Raw genomic sequence first — 21,951 nt, forward strand, 5'->3', positions numbered from 1 at the left:
GCATGAAAGCAAAAGGCAGTGATACTCAGGGAAATATTTCCATGTATGAGTCTTTTGATATGCGGGTGCACTGCTACGGAAAACTAGGCTTTTTTTTTATCTCTCTTATACTTTACAGGAGTGTGGGTGACTTCATTCATAGCCATGGTCTTTTATGTGGAGGTCACATTGTATGGTTCAAATATGTCACTCTCGTTTATGAGTTTCCAAAGCAATTTGTTAGATTTTAGTGTCTGTATAGCCCAATTTAGCTGCGTAATAGCTTACAACCAAGTCTGTCTATGTTGTAAAAAACTTTTGTATTATTTTGGAAGGTTGAGGGTGAATAACATTACGGTGTTTATAGCGCACTCTTGTTTGGAAAGTGTTTGTATGCCAATGTCAATAATATTAAATGTGGCTTGCATTGTTCTCTGTCTATCTCTCTACTTTTTTCAGCAGCTTCTTCTGAATATTCCTGCAGCATAACCATCTGTAAATATAAAGTGCTTAACTTTAAAAAGGTGGGGCCCAGGAGGAAATCACTAAAATCCATATTTTCACTAACTGGGGGCAGGTGCTTCTTCAGAGCCACAAGGTTGGAGTGTGCTGGCCAAAGTTGGCACAGCTTACCTATAGTGTATGTAATAACAGTTACAGGTGTAAATTCATTATACCTGGGGTCTGGGCGATTGTCTATGGGAGCTGGAGTCTCGAAACGAAATCTGTGCATGCATACATCAGTATCAATTGGCCACAGGTCTATCCCTTTAAGGTGTAACATGGTCAAATTAGAAGTGCATTTCAGGATCATGTAATTTAATTCAGCATTTGCAATGTTGTTTTACTTTGCGAATTTGGAAACTGTGTCTAACTTTTGTAGTGAGAGTTCCTTTAAATCTCTAGAGGCCAGTCAAGCTGTATGGTTTTGTTCTGAAAAATAATTTCTCTGGGAATTAGGCATGCTTTAAATAAGATATATTTATTTACCCTGAATATGCGGACGTTTGTTCCCTAAACACTTTTTTCATTAACATTTTCTTTCCAATATTCATAGCCTTGAATTGCAAGATTTTCACAAATGTATAGGAATATATCAATTTGTGATTAGTAATCCGGTTCTTTTGAGGTCTTTCTGTTTTTTTGATGAGTCTGATTGATCAGCATTACTGAAATAATAATTTTAAAAAAATATTGGGATGACTATTTGAGAGGCAGAACCTCGCAATGATCCCTCTGTGTACAATTATATATTTCTCGTAGACAACTAGATCTGTGTATGTAGTGGTGGTGAAAGTGGTGTTAATAATACATTTCTTTATTATTGTCAGCATTGAAATAAGGGTCTTTGTTGTCAAGTGTGGCATACGCTTGTAAATCGTTTAACAGTCTTTTAACACTTTTAATTTCCATTTGATCTGAACGGGAACCAGGTCATATTACAACATCCAGGGAAACTTTAAAATGTAAGGGAGCTGCGATAGCTCAGTAGGTCCCATAATCTGAAAGGGAGCCATTTCCGAAATCACACAGTGCAGCACAGGATATGTGGTGATGTTCACAGCACGATGACGTTCTCTGTGATAAGAATAAAACAGTTACAATGTGTGAACCACAGGGAATGACCGAGTTTTATGTGGAATGTAATGTTCATTCATTAACAGCAAAACTGTAATCAGCATGACGATCTGCATTAAGAGGAAAAACACCCCAGCAGCAACCTAGAAGTATGAGATTCTTGTCATTCATAAAACTAGCATCAAATAGTGAGCCATCAGTGACGTTGAGCAACTGTGGAGAGTGTTGGTATGTCATCTTACTCAAAGTCAGAATCATTTTAATTAACACATTTTTTCTTGAAGTGGCAACATTTCATCGAATGTTTGCTGAGGGGGCGACTCATAATGCAGGAGTTGAGACAATTGGCATTGTTAAAACTACAGCATCAGGCTCCTCTGTCGAATCTGGCACTTGATGTAAAGATGGAGAAACAGCAGACTCTACAACCCTTGGATTGGGACTCAGGATTTCAGCATTACTGTTCTCTTCTAATAGTAGTTCCTTCAGACTAGGGAGAGGCTGTGTGGTTGTACTCTGAAGTCACTTTTGTGTCAATATGGGTGTGATCGATAGAATAGGCCACATAATGCTTTTTATCTTGATCAATGGATACCTTTCTGATCTTATTTCAATCATGCAGTGGAAGGATGATTACAGTTTGTGTGCCTTCTATCCCAAGAATTGGAATGGGTGATCTTTAAGATGGAGCAAACACTTGTCTTGGGGGAATTTTATATTTAACTAGTTCTCCCACTTTAAGGAGCCACCAACAGCAGTTTTGGAAACCTCATCTTTGCTGGTGACAGAGTCAGAATGCTTCACAGAGATTGTGCCTGACCTCTATGTAACTCTGCAAAATATTGTTAAAAAATTGTCCGGATTACATTTTTCTCTTCTGCCACCTTCCCAGGCTATCAATATCGAGCACATACATAGATACTCCGTACGGAGGGTGGCCACCTATTACTCCTCTAGGTAAAATACTTAATGCTCTCCAAACCCCATACAGATTATATCACCAACTCAATCCTGTGCTTAATATCTTAGCAGTCAAGGCTTGTTTAAACGTATCATTTTCACGCTCGATCAGCCCGTTTGATTCCATACTCCCAGACCAGACGTAACATCCCTAAATGCCTTTTCAGTAAACACACGATCATTGTTTGAATGAAAGGTATGAACTGCACCAATTACTACTAAACACTGCAAGTCTTTTATGACTGCTTGAGCATCAGCATTTCTTTCTGGCCAAACCCACAGTATTCTCGAGCATGAATCAACAGCAACTAATATTAGGTTTTATTGGTTGACTGATATGACTAGCCTGTTATGGTTGAGGTAAATTACCCTGTGAATGGACGATTGGAGATAGTGAGGGAGCCTGTGCTTGTCTTGAAATAGCAGAATTTTGTATTTGTTTGCAAATATCACATTGCAGTACATAGTGGTTAGTTTGTTTAGGTAGAAATGCTCACCAGCATTCTTTCTGTAGCATGGCTTCTATGGAACTCATGCCAACATGGGCAGATGCTAACACCTCATGAGCTGCCTTAATTAAACAAATCTAACCTGCTTATTATAAATATGTCTATCTCCCACTCTGGGTAAAGACATCATCTGAGTTTTATATTTAGTGAGGGTGTAGGTATTTTTACAGGGCAAGCTGTCAGTAGGCTTTTTACTCCTAGCTGTTGCTTGATTCCCTACAGAAATTTCTGACAAGAGGTCTGTGGGGTCCACTTTTATGCCCAGGTCCAGCTCCTGGGTGGAGTGTCAGCGTTTGTCCATCCCTAAACCAGTCTGGTCAGTTCTTTTACCCCCACTGGGGTTGGTGCCAGCCAGACTAGAAAGATAAAGGGGAGGCAGGCTTCGGTTTGAGATTAATCTACCAGTGACAAGGTAGGCATCCTTTGAAGCTCATGAAGGGTTAGGCACTGGATTCAGGCTGTCCTATCAAGGGAGGAGACCCCTCCCCATTCGCAGGGCCCTTTGTCTACTGTTCGGGAGTAATCACCACAAGGGAGCCATCAGGGTTCAAGTGACAGCCGTTTGGTTTTAGGCAGGGAAATGCAAACCTTCTGAATATCATTTCTAAAATAGTAATATAAAAACAGACTTGATCTTTAATTTGGATTTTGAATGACTAGTAAAATTAGTTCATACATTATTGTTCTAGCTTCTTCCACACTGAATTTAGCACATATTAAAAGTAATAGTGTGAACCAGTAATAAGCTATGAGAGAGCCAGCCTTGCCACAGTGAAAAATGACTTTATTGGTTTCTCACTGCCAGGACAAGTAAAACATAAATTATATATGTAATACTTTTAAATATCATGTACCCCGCCCTATGGGCATTAGGGCCCATCTCAGGGGGGGACTTTAAAGTATTAAAAAGGAAGATTTCAGGCTGTCAAAAAGTTACTTTTGCCAGGTGGAAATGGCAGTTTTAAAACTTCTCACCCATGCTGCAATGTCAGGCCTGGAGATATGGTGTACAGTGCTACTTTAGTGGGTGGCACAATGAGTGCTGCAGCGTATTAGTAACATTGTAGTACCATATACTAATGCCTTATAAGTAAATTAAATGTGTCAATTAGATACATGCCAATTTTTAACATGACTGGAATGGAGAGCATAAGCAATTTACTTCTGCCTGGCATGGGTAAAGGACACATAGAAGGGCCAACAAAGAATGGGTTCCGCAACTGAAGGAAAAAATCTGGAGTGACCCTGCTGGAAGGGAACCTTTCTTGGTAGGTCAAAAGGACCTCCAAGTCATGATATGCCTGATAATGTGCATCTGGTGCTGAAATGTATGAAAATGGCCAGCATCTACAGCATCAAATTCAACCCATAACTAAAAAATGTCAAAGGCATATGCACCATGTGCATTTACAACAAATGTTACTGCACTCTCAGTTGCAGGATACCTCTGTCTTTAAGATGTTGGGTAGCTGCTGCTCTGGTATTACATCCTATCATCACAGGAGTGTCAATTTTAACAGATTCAATAAACCTGACATCCAGAATGTGGACAACACAGAATGGGGAAAAACCTTTTAAGAGTCAAGCTTGACATAACTACAATAAACAAGTATTCCCAATTTAACCTAAAAGAGGTAGCCAGCATTACAATGGATGATTCTGTGTATTTGTAATGAAGTGTCATAAAAAATACTGAAATATTCAGTTAATCCTCATAATCCTCGCATGTTGTTGGGTAGCAAAAATATATGATCTGCCCCGTCAAGATTAGTTCAGGGAGATAGTGGAACACCAAATTGCATTTGTCAATGTACAGCGTACAAAAGTCATAAAAGGCTTTTGCCATTTTTCAGATCGGTGTGGATGGCACTTGTTAATCTTATACTCAAAGGCTTTGCTGTAAAAATGGCAAGAGGCTTTATCATTTTCTAACTCAACCTGGATGGCGCTGTGCTAATCCTATGCTTAAAAACTCTGCTAGAAAAACTGACATTTGAGGTGAGCAGATTCAGAGTGTTGGTGGGGGGCTTCTGGTTTTGTCAGGATAAAAAAGTCTCAGAACAAGTGTAGAGCATGATTGCCAAGATGGTTCATCAGGACCAACCACCTTTCAATCCACCAACTACTGTAACCTTCTTCTTCCAATTCTTATAGTCAAAATCTTCATATTCATTTTCTGAATTCAACTGGCCACAGATGTTAAGTAAGACATGTCTTTGCAGAGCAAGGTGTTAATAAAGATACATGATAAACTGGATGAATTCTCTTAGACTTATGTATATTTAATCTTACAGCACACGGTTCGCAATATATTCTCTCACAAATGGACCAGCAACCTTAGGTTGCAATGCAGATGACCTTTTCACATGCATTTTTTTGTAAGTAACAACACCTTCTCACCTGCAACATACAGGGGTGTGGGGATTCTTTTATAAGCGGCATACAACTTCTAGAATGCTTTTACTTTTATTGAGGCTTTTTGTGCTCATTTCCACTTTGATACAGGTATTTGTCATTCTAATCTTTATTCCTGTCTCACCAGGTCCAATCAGTATGTCTTTCACTGTTTCAAACCTATACTTTTAATCCTTTATGCGGGGTGCCCCAGGGATCTTTCCTGAACTATGCATTGTTTAATGTTTATATGACACAGGGAAATCTATTGTTAGATATTTAAGTTTTAATATTATCTCTTATGCCAATGACTCTCAGCTGATCCTCTCTGTCTCTCTCTCAGGAGACACAGCAATTACGCATACTAATTTCATGCGCTGTATGTCTCTTGTTGCTGACTGGATGAGCTGTAATTGCCTGAAGCTAAATGATGAGAAAACCAAGCTTGTCCTATTTGGCTGAGATACCTCTTTCTGGACCTCCACCTGGGGACCCCAAACCTTGGCCCTCAACCCTCACAAGCTGCCAGAAACCTGTTCATCATCATTGTTGATGATCAAGTGAACTAAGCCGCTGCAGTGTCTGCCTGTTACTTTAACACTCTCAAAATGCTCAGGAAAATGTATAAATGGCTGCCCCTGAAGGTTCAGAAAATGGTGACCTAAGCACTCATTACGAGTATAGTGGGTATGAAAATGCCCTCTATTTGGGCATTTCACCACACTTTATCAAGAGACTTCAAGTGGTCTAGAACACAGCTGTCTGGCTTGAGAGGGTCACGCGGGTGCTCGACACGCAGGCCCCACCCTATTTAGTCTAGATGGCTTTCTCCGCGCCACGCACAGCGGGCGTGCACAGCCAGCGCGCGCCGAAGTCGCGCCAAAGTCTAGCCCGTCTGCGCCCGTCCGCGCTGAGGCAGCGCCAGGGGCCAGGCGTGCTGGTCCTTGGTTTTCTTTACCCCAGGGAAGCAGTCTTTATTCCACCAACATTCTGTTGTCTCTGAGACCTCATAGAAAACCCTGTCTTCATACCTTTCCCCCTGATGCTTTACCCTACCTGCATTGTGCTATGTGTCATCCTGCCCCCTGCAGAGCACGGAGGGTCCGGAGGGGACCTTCCGATGCTGGGGTGTTGAGATCCACTACCCCAGAAAATGAACTTGGCCTCCTGATCAACGCAAGATCCCTGATAAAGAATAACATAGCTTTCAGGGACTTTGTGTCGTTGAGAAAGCCCTCCTGGGTGTTCATCACTGAGACTTGGATCTCCGAATCCTCCGGTCCGGACCTTATCGAGGCGATCCCTACGGGCTACGCCTTGACTAAGATGGATAGATCTGGACTTAGAGGAGGTGGGCTGGGTATTCTGCATAAGAGTTCTTTTATCTGCCGAATTGAACATCTCTCCACCCCGGCTGATTCCTTCGAGGCCTTGTATTTTTCTACTAACTCTTCACCCACGGTTTCTTTTTCTGGCATTTTAGTTTACAGAACCCCAGGTCCTAGAACTTCTTTTACCCAAGACTTGATGAGGCTTCTAGAACCCCTTATTGATAGACCTAATCTCACTCTTTTAAGTGATTTTAATTTTCATTTAGAGGATCTGACATCAAGGGACACTCTGTCGCTGATTGAATTCCTGCAGGCCTGTGGTCTGCTCCAACTTGTGGAGGGTCCCACTCACCTGGCCGGTCATACACTGGACGGGGTTTTCTCTAATGATCATAGACTAAAGACCGGTACCCCTATCCCCTTAGTATGGTCAGATCACTTGGCGGTTCCTCTTGAGCTTAAAGCTCTTAATAACTCCCCTCTTGCTCTTGACTCCAAGAAATGGCAACTCAGAAGGAGTTTCAGACTTATCAACAACGAAGTGCTTGCACCGTTCCTGAACAGCTTCAGTCCCCTCGTTAAGAGGGAAACTGACTCTGCTGCAGCAGATCTCTCTAACATTATTGCTGGGGCGGTAGACATCTTAGCCCCCGCTAAGCCTCACTATTCGGCCAGGAAGAGTCCCTCTGCACCCTGGTTCTCTGATAAACTTAGAGGATTGCGACAGGGTTGCAGAAAGCAAGAAAGGCTCTGACGCGCTAATCTGGACTCCACTTAGAACAAACAGCGACATAAACAGCTTCTGAAAGACTATAAAACGGCTATCATTGAGGAAAAAAAGTCCTATTTCCTTAATTTGACCACCTCTTTGAGTTCCTCTAGGGAGCTTTTTAAGATCATTGACTCCCTTTCGGCCCCTCAGAAGGTGGACTCCATAGTGGAATCCCAGGAGCTTTGTAATAAGATTTCAGCTTTTTTCCATATGAAAATTGCTGACATACACAGCTCCTTGGATATCCTGAATCAGGGACTCAACCAGAGGTCAGATCTCTTTCTCCCCGCTTCACCGACTATTGCAGCGTCCACCTCTGCTGAACCTAGGCCCAACCTTTTCACTTTTCCTCTCCTTACCCTTGAAGAAGCAAATGGTCTTCTTGACAAGATCAAATCGGGTTCTCCTTTGGACCCTTGTCCTTTAAAAATCTCGAAGAGCTGTAGGGAGGCGACCATGCCCCCTCTTCTAGAGGTGCTTAACCTTGCCATCACAGAGGGGATTTTTCCACTTCCTTGGAAATTGGCGGTGGTCAGGCCTCTCTTGAAGAAAGCCTCACTGTACCCTGGGGTTTTAAAAAACTTTTGACCCATTTCCTTGCTTCCTGCCCCTGATAAAATACTGGAAGTTCACCTCAACCTTTTTGGATGACTCGAATCTATTGGATATCTCACAGCATGGTTTTCGGAGAGCCCACAGTACTGAATAAGCGTTGACTGTGGTGATTAACAGCATCCGTTCGAAGGTTGACAGGGGCCAGATCACCCTGCTGGTATTACTTGATCTGACGGCGGCCTTCGACACCCTGTCCCCGCCATCCTGGTTTCCAGGCTCGGGGAGATGGGTGTTGGGGGCCCTGCCCTCAGACTCCTAGCTTCCTTTCTCCATCAAAGGGAGCAGAGAGTTAAACTGGGTGATTTCCTGTCACCTTCCACTCCTGTGCAAGGTGGGGTCCCTCAAGGATCTTCTTTGAGCCCCACCCTTTTCAACATCTATGTGGCCCCACTTGCCAGGGTGGTGAGATCCTATGGGTTCGAGGTGTTATCCTATGCTGATGACACCCAAATCATGGTCTCCCTTACCCAGTCGGTGAAGGACTCTGCCCTCAATTTTAAAACCTGCATGGAGGCAGTCTCCCGCTGGATGGTGCAAAACTTCTTGAAACTTAACGGAGAAAAGACCGAAGTTTTGATTTTTGGGGGTGGCCATGAAATTTGGTCTAAAGATTGGTGGCCGGACTTCCTTGGGGATTGCCCTCTTCCATCCCATTCAGCAAGGAACCTTGGGGTCCTGATCGACACCTCCCTTTCATTTGACCTCCAGGTCAGTAGGACCGTGTCTACATGCTGCGGGATCATTAGGATCCTGAGAAAGATAGGTTCCTATCTCTCCTTCGATGCGAGGAAGCAGGCGACGGTAGCATTAGTATCATCGAGATTGGACTACTATAACGCGTTGTACGTGGGCATGAACAAGAGCTCTGTCCATCGATTACAGATGGGCCAGAATGCGGCAGCCAGGTTGGTGCTCAATCTTCCCAGGCTTTCCCCAGCTTCCCTGGCCAGGAAACACCTTCACTGGCTGCCCATTCAGGCCAGGATCTTGTTTAAGCTTCTCTGCCTAGCCCATGGGGCCATTTATGGCTCTGGGTCAGAGGGTATCAGGTCCCTTCTTGTCCCCTACCTCCCAACTAGAGCTCTTCGGTCCTCCACAAAAAATCTCCTCTGAGTGCCTAGATTTGCCACGGCCAGATGGGGAGGGAAGGCTTTCTCCTCTCTCGTTCCTAGGCTGTGGAACTCCCTTCCGCCCAATCTGGTGGGACAACCATCTCTGGTTTTATTTCATAAGGTTCTAAAAACTTGGCTGTTCCGAGAGGCCTACTTCTATGCCTTGGATCCGGTATCCTTGAGACTCGTTGTTCTGATCTTGCTTTGCCTGGCGCCTTGATGCCCTTGGGCTAAGTTGCGCTTTATAAATTCCGCTTAGGCTTGTCCTCAATCTGTCTCCTGGTACCAATGTTACCGCCCACTTATGTAATCTTCATTGGCTGCCTGCTCATAAGTGTTCCCTCTACAATCTTCTTTTGCGTACTTACAAAGTGCTTTATAACCTTGACATTTCCTACCTTAGCAGCCACACAGACAACATTGCTCTGCATTTCACATGCTCTCGCATCAGACTTGCATCCAGTGTGCTACAGTAGGAGAGTGCTATTTTTCCTACCTGGCTTCCAATTCTAGGAATAAGCTTCCACTCTATATTGCTTCTATTGGATCGCTCTCAGAATTTAGGAAGAAACTTAAAACCTGGCTGTTCTAATTTCCTCACTTTTGAACCTCCAGGCAATAACTTTCTGTTCCTTGTCAGAATATCCTTACTAGTGAGGTGACTGAGTTATAATTGCAAATACAAATAACATAACATAGCATTTCTGAATAAAATGCTCAATTAAATCAGTTAAATGTTTTCCCACAGAATAAGCTGGGGTAGACAAGGAGCAATCCAAAGGAAGTAGATGTGAAAAATGCCCATATACACAAAAGTAGGGTGACATTCCAAAAAATTAGTATGCTTTATTAATATAAGTTATCTCTGTCAACCAAAACATCTCACATCAACTCTCCTTTTGTGGCAATGCCTGATATATCAAGTACTTTTCAACACATTTAGTCCATCTTTCAGACTGTCCAGCTATTTGAGGATGATAACTCGTGCAGGAGCAGCTTGTGCAGGTAAGAGTGGTGGGGTCATGTCGGGTGGGAATTCGACAGACGACGACGAGGGAAAAATAATTATTTATTTAATTTTCCCGCGTGGTCGTCTGTCGAAACCTCCCTAACCCCTCCACACTGCTCCACCGCTCTTACCTGCACAGGCCGCTCCTGAACTCTTGGACATGCAAACCTACATATCTAACCTCTTAAACAAAGCAGACATGATATTTTAAACAAAAAGAGACTTTTCACCTGTAATCTATGGAGCACCTTACAAGCAAAGAAAATATTGTGAAAATATCTGTGATAACTCATTGGTTGTAGGTAACCCAAGTAACGATATGACCTGACCAATTTTAATCAAAAGATCCACAATGACTTGAACTCAGACTCTCAAGCAATTCAATAATTAAATCTTGATATCATGTCCCAAGGTATAGGCAGAAGAGGCAAAGGTTATCACAGGTGTTGAACAAATCCTTGTGTGTACTTTATACAATATGAACTCTGGATTTCGGCACAAAGTGAGCATGGTTGTAGATAACTTGTAGCATTAGTAAATACTCTAGGCCACCAAAAGTATCTTCTTATTGTTTACAAAGTTTTAGCCATTCTAGGGTGCAAATCGATCTTAGAGAAATGGAGCCAATTCATAGACTCTTGTTTTATTTGGTCCGATAGTAAATGACAGCTTATTCATGATTTAGAAAGCCATCTTTTTCATGTTCTTCATCTTGTTCTTTTAACCAAAATGTTTGTATATAGCGGCTTTCTGCACACACTCGGGTCAAAATGATCTACATTGATCAAAGCAATGGATTGATCACACAAACCGTTTACAGCCACTTGATTCTCATTCTCCTCTTCATCTTCTTGTGAAAAACATCGACCTTTACATTCTTAGGGGCTGGGCTATAACTTATTACAAAATCTTAGAGAAATAAAAAGTCCATCCGAGTTGTCTAGGGGCAAGTGCTTAGGTTGATTAAAAGAAACTGCAAATTCATGTATGTGTTCTTCAAAGGGTGCAAATACTGTCTCCCTTCTTTAACCTATTACTTGCTGCCGTCGGCCTTTGCCCGACGGCAGCACTACCTCGCTAGTGCTGCCGAAGGCCAACGATTGACGCGGCCCACCCACCTTTTAGAACGCCCGCACTGCGCCGAAATAACGGCTGCAGTTAAGGCGTTAAAATCTGTCTTAACGGCCAAAACGTTGCTTATAAGCTGTAGGATATTTTACCTATGATGGTGAAAAGTGCTTGGAAAAGTAGTTTGCATGATGGATCTGGTCAGTGTCTGGATTTCAATAAGACAAAGCACCTCCCACTGCATGAAAAGTAGTTTTTGTCTCAACAAAACAACGGCATGCCACATTAGGGTATTGCAAAACTGTGCCAGTAGAAAAACGTTCCTTCTAAAACCCAAATTCCTGCTGTGCTCCTTTTGACCAAGCAAACACTTCTACTTTAAGTAGTATCTTGGTAATGGGTTTAGGAATTTTAGAAAACTGATGAATGAACCTTCTGTTAAAATTGGTGAAGCCCAGAAACCCTGACTTCCCTTATCTGAAAAGGTTTTAGGCTTTTGTCCTATTGCTGATAATTTCTTTTCATCCATTTGAATGCCTTCTGGTGCAATGATGCACCATTAGAACGTCACTGTCTTAGTGAAAAGGGGGATTTTACCATCTTATGAAAAAGATGGGGCTATCTTAAACGTTGCAAACACAAGGAGATGATGCACTGAAGGCAGAAACTTTTCAGACACTCACCGCCAGTCACAGATCTGGGTTGAATCCATCATCGTTCCTTAGCTCACTTTGCCACCCCAGTTCAGACCCAGTGATATGCAAATCAGTCTTGACCTTGTGTCTCACGGGAACTGCCAAGCCAGGTCTTCCATTGCAGCACCAAATTAACATGTAATATGTGAGCTTCCAAAATGTCAGAAGAGATCAAGATATCATCTATATAGAAAATACAAAGCGCATCCAAAATACTCAATACCTCTTCAGTAAAATATTGAAATGCTGCAAGAGCAATGCAGAGTCCAAGGGTAATCAAACAATCCAAACTCGGTACAGATGGCAATTTTCCATTCATCACACTCTCTGATTCCAGGTAGTAAACTCCTTTGAGCTCTAGATCCTAAATATCATTACATTTCTGAATGGACTCAACAAAAGAGATGTCAAAGGGAGTTAATAATACTTTATACCATTATTTATATTAAGTGTTCTGTAGCCTATGCAAGTCCTGAACACTCCACCTTTTTCAGGTATGAAAAATAATATGGTAGAAGCTGGAAACTGTGTAGACCTAAACTTCCATTAACATAAAGATACGGTCTAAGATATGTAGGGCCTGATTTTCAAAGTTAAGTTTACACCTTATTGTAAGTTTATATAAGCGCAGGGGGTGCGAAGTCATAAAACTTTGCACATAGTTTGTGAGTTGCATTTTGTAATATGTTTTGAAGAAAACACCTAAGTGTTGGGTTTAGTTATACAATCTTTCACAAAACATCATGATATTCCAAACTACAAACAAAAAACATTATGACACCACCTCTCTCTCACGCTCTCTCTTGAATGGGGCACTCTAAAACATCCCATGACATTTGTGTAGAAATGTCCCTAATCTTTTTCTCGCCCAACTTAGACTGAAATATTAGAACTTTTCTCCTTTCAGAATACCAGTAATCTTCATTACCCCCATATGTAATCCACTTTGTTCTAGTCCTAGCAGCATGAGGTGACCCCGCCTCCAACAGGAAGTTCATCATGCCAGAGGACTGAAGGTTCATCTACATAGTCTTTTTTCTATGTTTACCAGACCTGTATATGGTCCCCAGCCCCACTCCACATTGCCAGTATCTGTTCTGTTGCCGATATAGTGGAGGGCAGAAATGTGACTTTCAAGCAGCATATTAACTCACAAGACGATGGGGTGGAGGAAGAAATTCTTCAAACTCCATGTGCTGATCTGCAACACCTAAGTAAAGATGTTGCAGAATCTGCAATGGCAGAGCTCAGGACAAAATGTTCTAAAGACCAAGACAACAATCCTGAGGAGGATCAGAAAGGAAACTGTGTGCTTTGTTGGTTCACATCAGGGAAACACTAGGGTTTGAGGAAAAGGCTCATAGAGAAAAAGGCTTTTACTTGCAATACACTATGGATGATACATGTGGTTTGCCTCTCCATGATGGATTCAAAGACATTCTATGTAAAGAGCAGAAAGACATAGACAAGGCTTTGATCTCTTGTTTCCTCATCAAAAGATATTTCATTTATAATTTTAATAAGGACTTTCCACAGACTCCAAAAGTAAGCACTATTTTGGCCTCAACATCTAATTTGGCCTCAAAATATTCAATTTCTCTGATATAGTCGATGAGAAAATCATATCAGGCCTCCAACTTTGCACTGAGAGCGAATATTTATGCTGTGTATTCTACCCACATTTTAGTAATTATATGATTGCATTCAAGACAATCAGGACCTCACCTATATTTTGGCAAATATGGAGTTGGCTTCTAATTTCTGTCTCACGTCTCTTTGGATAGCTTTGGGGCAGTTGCCGCAGTAGCCGATCGTAGGCAACTCTCGATGAATTCCTTAAACTGGAATCCAAAAGCTGCCTTTTACGGCCCAAAACATTTTGCATCAAACTAGTGCAGAAGCAGAGGAGGAAAAAAAGATTTTTAAACCTTTTAAGCTAGCTTCAGTGAAAAAATCATTTCTGTTTAAGAGATCTTCTCAGACTTTCCAGGACAAAAGTTCTTTTAGCTTTTTTGGCCGGGCCCTTGGTAAGGGGGCTCTTTTTGGAAACAAAACCGAACCAAACATTTCAAATGTTCCTTGACAATGACTCCCAGTTTTCTATAACATGAACTCAACCAAAAAGTATTGGAATGCTTTACATGAGCACTAGTTAGGTTACACAAGGACACATTCCATTTTTGGTAGGCCCGGGGAGATTAAGTGATTTGCCCAGAACCACACGATGTTCAGCCAACACCGAGACTTGAATCTGGTTCTTCAGTTCCAAAATCAGCAGATCAATGGATTCTCCAAATTGTAAGAGATGGGTACTGGATTCCTTTTTTCCAAGAACCATTAGAAATGTACCTCGTGACTAAGCGAAGAATTAAGTGCTATGCAGTGTCATTGGGGATTCAAGCTCTTTAGAGAATAGATTGATCATTATGCTTCCAAAAGAATAAATGGGACAATATTTTTAATTGCTTCTGTTTTTGGTACCCACGCATGATGGGAAACTGTTTCAGTGGAGACGTTCAAAATGATTTCCCTACAAACTATCACTCCCTTTCTGGTAAAGCTGGATTTTCAGGATGAGTACTTTCATGGACAGATTCATAGTTGCAATCAACAGTTTCTTTTGATTGCGGTGAAGGAACAGCACTTTCAGGCAGTGCTTTAAATGGAAAAAAATAAGTGCAGGTACTCACCAAAAGGAGCAGTGGGCGGAGTTTAGGGCGGGCACAAGGGCAGTGCTAAGGCGGAACAAGGGGCGGGGTTCGCTTTTTGACCGTGCCAAGGTAGTATGCACAAAATCTGCATGCATTGTTAGAATGTGGAATGTACGTGTCCTTTAGTTATCTCACAAATAACTATATATATGGCACTTACTAATAAATGTTTATTACTATCCAAAGTAACCTTTTTTTAAGAAACTTTAAAATAAGAAAAGATCTAGGAAAAAAAAGCAAGTTCTAAATATAATCCTTCATGCCTTCTTGTTTTCAGTCCGGTCCTTACTGGAGGTTCATAACTCACTAAGCTATAATACAGGGATGTTAACCTTTGACCTGCAGGTAACACAAGGCTCTATGCAACAAAAACAGTAATGAACTAAGCTATCTACATAAAACAACTAATCTGTGATTACATGTTGCATGATATGCTTTCCAGCAGACACATTGATCCTCTATGCACTTTAAATATAGTGTTCATTCACTGCTCGCGCTATGATTCAGGTGCTATTTTTTTCTGGTTTTGTTTACGATATGACGCTGTGAATGCTGGCCACATCACTGCACTTTAACCTTCCCCCGCCCTCCTCCATCTTGTTTCTTCTCCCATCCACCTCTTCCTATCCTCTTTCTTCTACCCACTGCCACTCCTTCCATGTTTCTTCTAGCCGCTTCATAAAGCTTATTTTTAACTGCCCCATTACAATCCCTAATGGTTTTGCCAATGCTTGTCTTACTTCTTTCTCCCAATTCAGTTTATTCATTTTTTTTGCCAACTCAATAACCCCTTTATCTTTGCTATCAAACCGTTGCACAATCCAATTTCCTTTAGGGTATTTGGCAGATTTACCCACTCCTGCTCGTGTACTGTTTGAAGGTTTCAGCTTTAAATTGCCTCCACTGTCACTAATATGACTTTTAGTAAACCTTCCTTTCTGAAAACAGCATTCACAAAGTTAACCTCAGCAAATATTTCCCATTTGCTTCGATTTTGTAATCTGTGCTTATAAGAAGTACTCTTTAAACGGAACCACTCGCACCTGAAAACGGTTTGAAATAAAGTTTGTAATGTGAAGCATTCCAAAGAAATGAGGACAGTTTATGTATCAAACCTCAAGGTCTGAATACTAATGAAGGAATTGCATAACAGATTTTTCGATAATCTAACTAAAAAGCATTCCTTATATCAACTGCCTAAGGATGACATGCTGCTTCAGCCCGCCTTAAATTGAACCAATGTCCTACATTCCACTGAGCCATCTGTCTAGTACACGAGTCTCTCCTGAAACTTTTGCAAACCTGAGTTAGGGCCAGAGCTGACAATGTCTGTACTGGGGAACCAGGTGTCCATCTCCACCTTTTTCATTGGACTTACAGTCTGTCCAAGGTCGATAAGAATCGGCGAGTTTGGTAACAAGATCCCTTCTTGTTTACACATGCAAGAAGGCAATTTAGATGCGTGGCGACGGTAAAAGCATTAGCAAACGTTGTTTTGCTTTGTCCTGAACAGTGCCTCCCACCGCCACCCATTAGATTTTACAGCCCCCTCTCAGCCCCACTGTGAAAGATCAATGATATGCCAATGACTCTGCAGACACATACCCTGCTCTGATGACTTAAATGCCGCTCCCGCTGTGTCCTGGTGACGAGCTCCTGTGATTGATTCCATGCAGTGCTTGTTAAAGGTGCTGCTTTGGTATCAGTTAAGGGATGAAGGAGCGCTGGCTGCCTCGGTTAAAATCAGGTCCCCATGAGTACCGGTACTCTCTTTTTTCTAGAAAAAGTGCCGGTACTCAAGGGGGGGGGGGGGGGGGGAATTAAAAAGTGCCGGTACTCAGTACCGGTGTGTACCGGCCCATTTAAAGCACTGCTTTCAGGTCAAGCCCTGCCTTCTGAACTGGCTACGTATTGGAAGAGGAAGTAATTGATAGGGCAGTGATATCAAAATCCTTATGCTAGCCCATACCTTATGCATAAGCTTTACTATCCCTTGCATTGCCATAGCAAACGCATACTTGATAAAGTCCACATAATCTCAGTCACTCAAATAAGAAACTGGCCAGTAGACTTAACACTGCAAACTAGCGTTTCAATATAAAAACTGTCACTAATGTCATCCACATTGACATTGAACCTAATGACTAGCCCATATTAGAACACTGGAATGTTGAGCACTCCATTGAAGACAATGGAGTGCTCCGGGCTTCTAATGGCCAGTAGAAGGCCGGAGCATCAACATTCCAATGTTTGTTCATAGCTGTTGCTGTGAACAAAGGCCTCACGGCTCTGTGAGGCCTTTGTTTTATTTGTTAGAACATTCTGCCCTCTTGTGGCAGAATGTTCTAATAGCCTTAGAGCCCTCCGTAGCGGGCTATGCCCGCATTAAAGTTCCACTCCCTTGTTAAATTAATTAATAGTATAGCCCGCTACGGCGGGCTCTAAGGCAATATCAGAACATTGGAATGTTGGGAGCTCCATTGAAAACAATGGAGTAGCTCCGGGCTTATAATGGCTGGTATAAGCCCAAAGCTCCAACATCCCAATTAGTGTCTTTGTTTACAGCTGAGGCTGTGAACAAAGGCTTCAGGGAGCATGAGGGGATTTCAATCCCCTCGGGCTCCCTAAAGCCTTTGTTTTATTTGTTAGAACATTCTGCCCTTTAGTGGTCTTCGGCTCAGGCCTTTAACGCTGGAGTGTGCCTTTAATAGCCGGTATAGCCCGCTGCGGCAGGCTATAAGGCTGTAGTGGCATACAGATAAAAGCTCACTACTAGACATTGGAACTATGAACCTGTTTGTTGTACATGTTTGCGTTACTTAGCAGATCATGGGGTATGTCTATCAAGCCCATTTCCCGTTTGCAAACGGGCCAATTCTCAGAATCGGCCCGTTTGCGAACGGGAAATGGCCTTTTGGGATGCATCATCCCAAAAGAGCATTGCAGATTAGAGAATCTCAAAATTTGCGATTCTCTATTTAGCGATTTCATTTAAGGAATCGCAAATTGCGATTCCGTAAATGCAATGTATGAAGCACAGATAAAGTGCAATTTGGCCTTAAGGAATCGCAAATTACCACCAACTTCAAGTTGGTGGTAATTTGTGATTTCTTTGAAAAATGCACTTTTTTGAATTTTTCAAAGTGCCATGTGGCGCACATACATGCACTTAGGCATGTATGTGCGCCACATGTGCACACATACATATTTCAGGAGTGCAACAGGGTGTCCTTTTGACACCCTGGCACCTGTGAAATAGCATTCTCAATTTGCAATTCTGTAATTGCGAATCGCAAATTGAGAATGTCTTCCCATTCATTCCTACGGGCCTCCTAGCTCATAGGAATGAAAGGGGAGGTATCCTTAATTGCGATTAGCAATTTGCTAATTGCAATTAAGGAATGCCAAGGAATCGCAAAATATTTGCGAATTTTTCATTACATCCTGTTTTGCGATTCTCAAATAGCGATTCTCTAAAAATCGCTATTTGAGAATCGCAATAATGGTATTTGATACCTATGCCCCAGTAATGACTCTCAGGGACATTCCATTGATACAACACACATAAACATAATTAAACTCAAATTCAAAAATGTTGAGTAACTTTTAAGTAACACATGAGCGTCAGTACGGTGAGATCACTGGTTCCAACAAACATGTGAAAAGGCATTAAAAGTTTAGTCTTTTCCATGCTAAAGGTGTCTCTAGGCCAGACTAAAAATAACAGAACCACACAAGTAACTTTAGCAAGGGGAACTCATAAAAAATATTCAGAGGCATATTTATCAAGGGTTTGCATCGCGTTTGCACCATGCAGCATGGTGCATGTATGATGCAAACCCTAAAATACGATTTATCAAACCATGCAGGGTGATTTTACATGGCCCTGAGTGGCTTAGTAAATCAGGAGTACGGCAGTGCAGTGCAAAGCTCTGCATTGCGTTCTTGTGCCCTGGGAAGACGTTCTATAGGCGTTGCGTATGTGTTCCCACGCAACTTCCATGGATTTTGACACATTCCAAGATTTACCGTTGCTGGTAGAACTGGGAATGTGCCAAAATACTGCGCCTTCCCTGGGGAGGCGTAACGAAGAGAAATATTTTTATTTCTCCTCGTTACTTCCTCTTTCTATGTGCGCTACATTCTACAGCACATATAGATAGAGGAATGTGCTGGGGGATTGTTTTGTGCAGGAAGTTGCCCCTTCCTGAACAAAAACAACCATGCATGCAAAGCAGGCCCCCTTACCTGAGTTGGCACTAGGCAGCTGATTGTGCGCCAGCGCTGGGGAAGGGACAGGAATGCGCCTCATACCTTCCCTTTCCATGTAAGGCAGCGCAGCATGGTGACTTGTTGCGCTGCCTTGCGTTACCTTTTCATAAATATGGCCCTTAATGTTTAAGGGCCCGATTCACAGAACTAACTTTAGACAAAATCCTAAGCTTACTACCGTTTTGGTATTCACAGAAGGCACTTACTCATTTTGGTATTCATAGAAGTTAGGAGTCCTAACTTTACTATTCCTAAACTGAGAAAAATCCTAACTTTAAGACTTTTGGTATTCACAGAAGGCATTTAGGAGTCCTAAAGTTAGGAGTCCTAACTTTACTACTCCTAAACTGAGAAAAATCCTAACTTTAAGACTTTTGGTATTCACAGAAGGCATTTAGGAGTCCTAAAGTTAGGAGTCCTAACTTTACTACTCCTAAACTGAGAAAAATCCTAACTTTAAGACTTTTGGTATTCACAGAAGGCATTTAGGAGTCCTAAAGTTAGGAGTCCTAACTTTACTACTCCTAAACTGAGAAAAATCCTAACTTTAAGACTTTTGGTATTCACAGAAGGCATTTAGGAGTCCTAAAGTTAGGAGTCCTAACTTTACTACTCCTAAACTGAGAAAAATCCTAACTTTAAGACTTTTGGTATTCACAGAAGGCATTTAGGAGTCCTAAAGTTGGAAGTCCTAACTTCTATGAATACCGAAATGAGTCATCATTGTAAAATCGTCCCGCAAAGGGCCAGATTCTGAGAATCTGGCCCTTTACGAGCGCAATTTTTGCATTTGGGATTCAACATCAGTCTACATTTACATTTCAGGGGTGCTACAGGGTGTGCTTTGGACACCCCTGGCACCCTTGAAATCGCATCCTTATTTGCGATTAGCAAATTGCTAATCGCAAATAAGGAATGACTCCCCATTCATTCCTATGGGCCTACCCATAGGAATGAATGGGGAGTCATTCCTTATTTGCGATTAGCAATTTGCTAATCGCAAATAAAGAAGCTGTAGAAATCGCAAATAATATTGCGATTTCTACATGAATCCCGTTTTGCGAGTCATTAATAGCGATTCCTTAATAATCTCTATTAAGGACTCGCAAATCGTGACATTGATGAATCTGGCTGCATGTGCCTTCTGTGAATACCAAAATGGTAGTAAGTTTAGGATTTTGTCTTAAGTTATTTCTGTGAACCGGGCCCTGAGCCACTCAGACTTGCACCTCCAACTCTACGCTCGAGCAGACACCTGAAATGATCAAGAAGAAACACCATAGGGCTGCAGTGTCCCAGTCTTGCAACCAGCAGCCTGTCAGAGAGCTGAAAGTGCAACATGTATTATGTACCCTTTCCTTTGTGCAGTGGTCATTTCATTTGTATTGAAATGCCAGTGTGCGTGGCGTGGCTGCTGCCACTGAGCCAGGATGTGAGAGGGTGGGGTGTGTTTCCCTTTCTCCATTCTGCATCCGAGAGTGATGAAGTTGGCTGTCACCACGTTCATTACTGATGTGGTGTTTGGTGTGGTTAAAGTTTGTTTGAGGAATGATTTGTCTCCGGTAGTCTCCTGCCCATGTCTGGGACATTCAGTCCTTTCAAAGCCTTTCTAGCCTCCACCGGACTCACAAGAAGCTGACTCTGGGAAGTTACTGAAACAGTTTATTGTGGCAGCAAGCTTTTAAAATGCTGCAATGGCAGGGGCGATACATCCAACACATCTCTTTGTGATTTTGGGGTTCGGGGTGACATGGCGTAATTTAGAGGTCAAGAAGGTCGCTGCTGTGACCCCTGAAGTGCCCCTTGTGACCCCTAGCGTCAACAGTGGTCAAATCAGTGCCAGGAATTTCGGCGACTTCACTCACCTCGTTTTTTGTCATTTTTTTTATCATACTAACAGTGAATAATATTCAATTATTAACTATTAGTTTAATTAAAAAAATGGAGTACACATAGCTGGAAAATGACTTTCCCTGGCAGCTGAGGTAAGTAAAAAAAATGTTTTAAATGTATGTATGTTGTGTGCGTCCTTGCAGTTTTTAGTGCGTTTATGTACGAGTGAGTGCGTGTATGTGTGAATATGTATGTATGCATAGGCAGAGTGTGTGTGAATGTGTGTGCATGTGTTAGCAGAGTGTGAGTGTGTGAGAGAGTGTGTATGTGTGAATGTGTATGTATGCGTAGGCAGAGTGTGTGTGTATGTGTGAAGGTGTGTGCATGTGTAAGCTGAGTGTGTGTGAATGTGTGTGCATGTGTTAGCAGAGTGTGTGTGTGAGAGAGTGTGTATGTGTGAATGTGTATGTATGCGTAGGCAGAGTGTGTGTGTATGTGTGAATGTGTATGCATGTGTAACCTGAGTGTGTGTGAATGTGTGTGCATGTGTTAGCAGAGTGTGTGTGTGTGAGAGAGTGCGTCTATGTGTGAATGTGTATGTATGTGTAGGCAGAGTGTGTGTGTATGTGTGTGCACGTGTAAGCTGAGTGTGTGTGAATGTGTGTGCATGTGTTAGCAGAGTGTGTGTGGGTGAGTGTGTATGTGTGAATGTGTATGTATGCGTAGGCAGAGTGTGTTTGTATGTGTGAATGTGTGTGCATGTGTAGGCAGAGTGTGTGTGAATGTGTGTGCATGTGTAAGCTGAGTGTGTGTGAATGTGTGTGCATGTGTTAGCAGAGTGTGTGTGTGTGAGAGAGTGTGTATGTGAGAATGTGTCTGTATGTATAAGCATATGTATGTGTGAGTGAAAGTGAAGCTCAAGAAGGGGCATGTGAAGTCACTTCCGCTACCCCCCCTGGCATGTTGGTGAATTGACTTCTATGAGCAAACTCCATGCCTCCCTGCCAGCCTCCATTACTTCAGCCTCCCAGCGGTTCACTGGGTTGGCACTGCCACCTTGACTCCATGTCACCAAGGACTAAAGGGCCCTGGGTTGGGGCTCTCAGCATAGGC

The sequence above is a fragment of the Lissotriton vulgaris genome, chromosome 9, assembly GCF_964263255.1.
Source record: "Lissotriton vulgaris chromosome 9, aLisVul1.2, whole genome shotgun sequence".
In the NCBI taxonomy this organism is placed as follows: Eukaryota; Metazoa; Chordata; class Amphibia; order Caudata; family Salamandridae; genus Lissotriton; species Lissotriton vulgaris.